The 6,899-nt window shown below is 35.0% G+C and overlaps 1 pseudogene; it reads right to left on the bottom strand.

The window, feature by feature from the left end:
* Window positions 1–2,511: 2,511 nt before the first annotated feature.
* On the bottom strand, window positions 2,512–5,735 carry LOC113729756 (uncharacterized; annotated as a pseudogene).
* Window positions 5,736–6,899: the final 1,164 nt, after the last annotated feature.

Below are 6,899 nucleotides of genomic sequence, written 5' to 3'. Positions count from 1 at the left end.
GGAACAAGGCTGGTTCTTTTCTTTCCCTTGGCCGGCTGTTCTTGGAGTGAGGAGAGGGAGTGTTTGTTTAAATAAAGCTTTCTTAAGAACCTTTAATGTGTGGCCCAAGTTGGTGCAAAAGTCAACCCTTCAATAGTATGCGTACGCGCACGTTTTGTACTCGATTCCTCTCGCGTTCATTTCACTAGTGCACTAAACCTTTAATACACCCATATTCATATAAATATTATTCACTCTTACTTGCCCCTAACTAAGGGTCTAAAGTCCATCAATTAAATCGCGCGTGTGAAAACGCGTATTTCCAATTTAAGCGCGATAACGCGAAATCTCTAAGAAATTCTTATAACGATAGTACCACTAACTATCACTTGAATACTTAGGCATAAAAACACCTATTTTAAGACCATTGTGCAAGCCTCTAATTTTCCAAGCTTATCGTATTCTCGAATCGATTATTGACTCCAATCGCGTATTCACTATTTTCACTTAACGAGCTTCCAAAAATTAAATTTTGAAACAAGTCACTTTAAAAATATAACTAAGCTATAAATCCATATAATTAGGTCTAAAAAGGTTAGAAAATAATATTCAGGGCAATTGGCCAAATAAATAATTAAATGAGCTTGAATTAGGAGTTTAAAATAGATGAATTTTGTGAATCTTCACATGAGTCTTGTATTACTTCCTCAAATCTCCAATAAATTTGTATCAGCGCATCTTTCGGAAAATTATCGACGCGCAAGCGGTAAACACTTACTTAGAACTCATTCACCTTTAATTCCTCAATTAACTTTTCTTTATCTACTATTGATCATTCTTAATTCTCCAATATTAATACACTCCCGATCCAAATATAGCCTCGAAAACGTGTACTCATTGTTCCGGATGAAATGAAATTTCGAAAGGTGAATTTTCCAACAAAACGCTTTAAAATATAAAAGAGGCTTTGTTCCATATAAATGGATTTTTAAATGGTCGAAATAAATAATTCGGAGAAAATGAGTAAATAAATATTTAAGTAAACTTGTAATATTCGATAAATAAGAAAATTTTCGGGTCCTCACACACATGGTGCCGAATGCAGCAACGGAAATGCAGTGGAAATACAGCTAGCTGGAGTTGGTTACGGCCATGCAGAGACGTTAGTTACGGCCATGCAGAAGTTGTTTTTTCCATGCAGTTGTAGTTTGTTAATAAGTTTGTTAGTAAGGAATCTTTTGACGTCAGCCGAGGTCAGTAGCAGTTGATAGCTGCACTTAACTGACTGACATAGAATGTTATAAATAGAAAAGTTAGAGCCAGGCAATGGGATATCTGATAATAGCCTTGTCATAGCCTTTCACTTGTCTTTTCATAGCTTTCATTCCTTCTTTCCCTGTAATCTCTCAGTTACTAAGAAATAACAAATCCTTTTCATCTTTGGTTCTTCGAAGTTACTTCTCCGCCATCTTTTGTAGCTTCCAGACCTTAGATAAGCAGGCCTCCACTGACCTCTGCATCAATTACAGGCAAACATTAGTATCAGAGAAAAAAAATGAACAACCAATAGAAGACCTTTTTGAATACCTGTACAGGTGCTAGCTTAGGCGGAAGCATTAAGCCAGTGTCATCCCCATGAGTCATGATAATACCTCCAACAAATTGAGTGTTAATAGCCCACGATGTCTGCCACACATGTTGCCTTTGTCCATTTTCATCTATAAACTAAACAAGCAGACAGACTGTTTAGGGAATTGCACCTTTCATATTTCAAATACCAAATACAGAACAGCAAAAAATCGATGCAAAACAATTATATCTGGTGGGATATTTTGCAAAAGTGTTCAACAATGAAAGAAGCTCAACAAATTTTAGCATCATCGTCAATTACACCAATTGCTTGGCCTATAGAAAATCACAGAAAACGTAAAATGGTAAAACAAAAATCTTCTCAATACACAGTACAAAATGATGACAGCCAACTTTTTAACCTGCATACAAGCAATCCTCTGGAGAAACGAAGCAACAAGGTAAGAAGTAATATTGTTTTAAAGAAATTTGAGAAAAAATTACTCTACCCTAAAGCCAAACTCTTTCCACGACCCCCTTTCCAACCAGACCTTTCAAAATAGGCACAAGTGGTCAATATAACCACAAAATTGAGGACATATGACTACATTTACGTATACGTGTATGCACAGCAGTTTTTGACTTCAATAATCAACCCAGCTCTGATCTAATGTGCTGTAAGTGAAAAATTAATAGCATATTCAGCCTAAAGACAGTTATTTCTATCTTTCTCCAAGGCAGCTATTGGGAAGTTCACTGTCTAGCTTTCCTGCTATACATTGATCATCCCAGAACAGAATGAGAAACTGCATTTTACAATCTAATAGGCATCAGCTCATGAGTTTATCTTGGTATAATTCTGTCTGGATGCATATAACCATGCCCTCTAGCAAATTAACAGCATGCAGCAGTAAATGCATTGGGAAGTAATGTGGTGATAAAAAAAGCAAATCTCAGGGTTTATTGAAAACAAAATTCCTTAAATGCCTAAACTTCTAACATCTTACAACTGCATGGGGCAAACTTCTCCATCAAAACTTGGTACCAATCCAAAAAGAACTTGATGCTCAGAGAGTTGAGGAGCCATTCCCTTAGTTATCCGAACATGATGGCCCCAATTCACCCTCAATGCATGACAGAGTAACATGGTCATTGACCAGCATAGCAAGTTTGTAATCTCTTCCTCTCAAACTCAGGCTAGCAAAAATACAGAAGATCAAAAAATCAGTAATGAGGTGAGATGACACTATGCATTTCGCTTAACAGAGTTCAACATTTAGAAGCATCCCAGTTGACAGTCTCACCACTTTTCGCACTCGCTCATTGGCAGCTGGAGTTCCTCCAACGACGGACTTAGGAAGATATGGGCTGCTAACGCGCACTTCATTCATCACAATTATAGTAGTCTTGTCCCAGCACACTGGAAGCCTGTATACATGATGAAACTGGTAATATGAATCATAATCCTTTGTTTCATCTTTATTTGGGGTTATGCATAAGATAAACTTAAAGGTAGAACAAATACTAAATGAAAAGTAGTCACTAATAGTAAATAACACCATAACAATCACTAAAACAACTCTTCTTAAACGATAACATACAAATGGTCATCCAGATAGTTCTTTTCTGGATATCATAAGGCAGCTGAATGTATTAAATATTCAAATGCGACAGTCTAATAAGGATATGTGTGTGAATGTGTGCGCGTGCACGAGAGAGGGATAGAGAGAGAGAGAGAGAAATTTGGTGAAGCATTCTTTTTTTTTTTTGGAGGGGGGGTAGGGGAATCACCACCGTGTAGCACCTCTATTAGCTATGCCCAAAAATGTCAGCATGCTATGCATTTAATGGATTCAGGATGCCAGAAATGCTGTGGAGTTTCACTAAAGTACCATAGCCAACTACTTGTATTCATGTCCATGAGTCAGTTAACTGCATTTTTAAGAAGCTCAGGGAGCTTATTCTTCTGGTCTCCTCAGAAATTTTTTATTAAGCCTATAGACATTAAACAATTTCAGGCTCAGTTAATCAGATGATTCTAACCAGATTCCTATATGAAGAAATGAAAACTAAATACCAAAGTTGAAAGCAGAAGACTGCCATTTAGAAGGATTGACATGTTTCCTTGACATTGAAGTTTTGTCGATCACTTCAAATGAAGATTGAACGAGTACACCATTCAGATTCAATTGGTAAATTTACCCAAAATAACACTGGATAACCAAGGTAAGAAAAAAATATACCCTGACTTAGTTTAAATACTACATTTTCCAGAATCATGTAACAGCTACTATATCAGTATATACTTTTGACTCTTTTCTTTCAGCTTCGCTAAAAAAGGCCTTAACCATCTTCTGACGTCTCCCTTAGTGGTGTTGGCAAGAAGGTAGCAAGAAGAAATATGTTAGTCTTCTCATGAATTTAGACAACATGGATGGATTTGTTTTGCGTACAACATTCATATAGTGCACAATGGCATTTGAAAAATTAAAAAGGAGATTCCGTACAGGAATAAGATTGTTCAGCAGTTTCGCTCTCCAATTCTGCATCTAACACTACTTCTGAAATGGAGTTGTTTTATGCATTTGATGCTCAAGGCTAAGCTATTCCAATAGCCCAATGAACTTTATGAAATTAAGAATCTCAAACCTGATAGTACCTTTAAATGGAAGCCATACTATCTACCCAACATCTATGATCTTTCATTAGAAATAATTATTTTGATTAGTAAAGATTTCTTTTTGACGATAGACCCTTGGAATTGTATAACCACAGTTAATTCTTGAAAATGAAATAACATACCATTTAGTTCATGCAAAAATCTGCTTTTTGCCACAATTGGATGTCATAACAACATTAGCATTACCAGAACTTATTTATCACAAAATAGAAATAACAAGTCAAGACTGCAAAGAACCAATATTTTCAACTAGTACAAGAGGAAAGAAAAAACTACAGAAAATATACCGAAAAATCATATTGAGAAAGTCAAACCGCTAATAGAAGACCAAGAAACAGCAATAAAGAATTGACAAACATAAAAACTTACGTTTTGGACAGAGCATAAAAAATGCTCTGAGCTTCAGCTGTAATACCAATCCCAAATCTTTCAACCTCCAACTCAGCTTTCCTAAAAAATGCTACTTATAAAAGCAACCACAATAATCACAAAATAGTCCAAATCCACAACTTGGTCAGAAATTAAAAAAAAATTAATTCGAAATACCTAATAGCAGAGTCTTCTCTAGCTTGAAGGTTATTAAGATCAATAAAACATTTCTTGTGATCAAGAGGGTCTTCACCTTGACCCAAAAAAGTAAACTCCTTTATAGCCTAATATTCCTCTTTGGCCGTGACCCTGAATTTATTCCTTCTTGTATTCTTCAAATCCAAAGTTAAAGAATTTCAAAAGCCACAAGCAAAATTACCAATTCATAATAAATACTGTAAATGCATGCGAAAATACTAAAAAGGAAAAATTAAACTTTTTAAGGGAAAATCTTGAAAAATAGGATGAGAAGGATATGAAGAACAAGTATGTTGGATGAGCAGTCAAAGGTCAAGACTTGGCCTTGAAATTCTTCACCAAGAGTGGTCTTGATGGAGAGTATGCATCCTACTGTGAAATCTTCGTTACTGTTATGAGCTTCCATGGATTTAGGCTTCTCTTCTTTTCGACTTGTATTTCACCTGATTTGAGGTTTTGGAATGGAGCACCAGTTTCTGAAGAGAAGAGACAGAAGAGAGGAAAAAAATGGGGGAGCGAATGTACGGAAGCTCAAAAGATAAGACTAAACCGATCGCCCAAAAAAAGAATCGTGTGGTTTGGAAAATGGAAAGGAAGAAAAAAAGGAAAAGAAAATGAAGGACAAAGAAGATAGACCACAATCGGTGCTCTACAAATGTACAACCAATCCCCTCAGCTCATCTGCTCTCCGACAACAGTGGAAGAAGCAAGAAACGAAGAGGAATAGAAGAGAAGAATTGAAGGTGAAGTGAGGGCGACCAAACAGTTTGCCAAAAATTCAGGGACAAAACAGTTTGCTAAAAAATCGTACAACAATCGGGGAACCACATGAAAGTCAAATGGCAAGGAAGAAGGGGAAAGAGGCAGCGCAAAAAAGTCATCATTGACATACGAAATAAGAACAAAGGAAGTCAAAGAAGCAACCACTTTCGTCAGTACAATCACGTTCACCCCGGGAAAGAAAGAAAAATCATGGGGATAATGTACGGTAGAACCCAGAACAGAGCTCCGCTGGCGAGCTCAACGAAGAAAGAAGAAACGTTTGTTTGGATAGATCATAGAGTATTATTCCAAATAATTAGGGTTAATCACATTTTATCCCCTTAAAGAATGTCCCATTTCTCAATTTACCCCCTAACCTTTAATTTTACTCACTTAACCCCCTTTAGGACAAAATTGCCCTTGCATTATTTTGACTTTTCATTTACCTTGTTTTCCTTTCTTTCCTTTCTTTTTCTCTTTCTTCTTTATTTAATTCTTCCTCTTTCCCACAAAAATCTTCACCTTAATGATTGATATTAAAAAAGAGGAATTGCAGAGATCTATCTTCTCCTTAAATGATTAAAAAAATATTCAAATCACTTTCCTAAAATAAAATTTTTTTAGCCTTTCAATTCTTTTAATTTTGGATTTTCCTCTTTCCTTTCTAGTTTCTCATTTTATTCTCAAGAAAATATCATAAGATGAAATTATTTTCCTTTTTTTATTTCTTTTTCTCTTTCTTCTCTCTTTCATCTTTCCCAATAGAAATTCCATTTCAAAGAAAATTTTTGTTTTGAGTTTTTAATTGCATATTTCTGGGTGAAGGTTTAAATGGTTTCAAAAACTAATTTTGATTTTTTGTATGATGCCACGTGTCACAAATTTCAATTGATGATTATTAATCAGGTCACAATTTCATCTTAAGATATTTTCTTGGGAATAAAATGAGAAACTAGAAAGGAAAGAGGAAAACTCAAAATTAAAAGAATTGAAAGGCTAAAAAAAATTGTATTTTAGGAAAGTGATTTGAATATTTTTTTAATCATTTAAGGAGAAGATAGATCTCCGCAATTTCTCTTTTTTAATTTCAATCATTAAGGTGAAAATTTTTGTGGGAAAGAGGAAGAATTAAATAAAGAAAAAAGAGAAAAAGAAATAAAAGAAAGGAAAACAAGGTAAATGAAAAGTCAAAATAATGCAAGGGCAATTTTATCCTAAAGGGGGTTAAGTGAGCAAAATTAAAGGTTAGGGGGTAAATTGAGAAATGGGGTATTCTTTAAGGGGATAAAATGTGATTAACCCAAATAATTATTTGGAATAATTATTGTTGTATTTTTTGTGA

The sequence above is a fragment of the Coffea arabica genome, chromosome 2e (genome assembly GCF_036785885.1).
Source record: "Coffea arabica cultivar ET-39 chromosome 2e, Coffea Arabica ET-39 HiFi, whole genome shotgun sequence".
NCBI lineage: Eukaryota > Viridiplantae > Streptophyta > Magnoliopsida > Gentianales > Rubiaceae > Coffea > Coffea arabica.
This window is presented reverse-complemented; position numbering and strand designations above follow the sequence as displayed.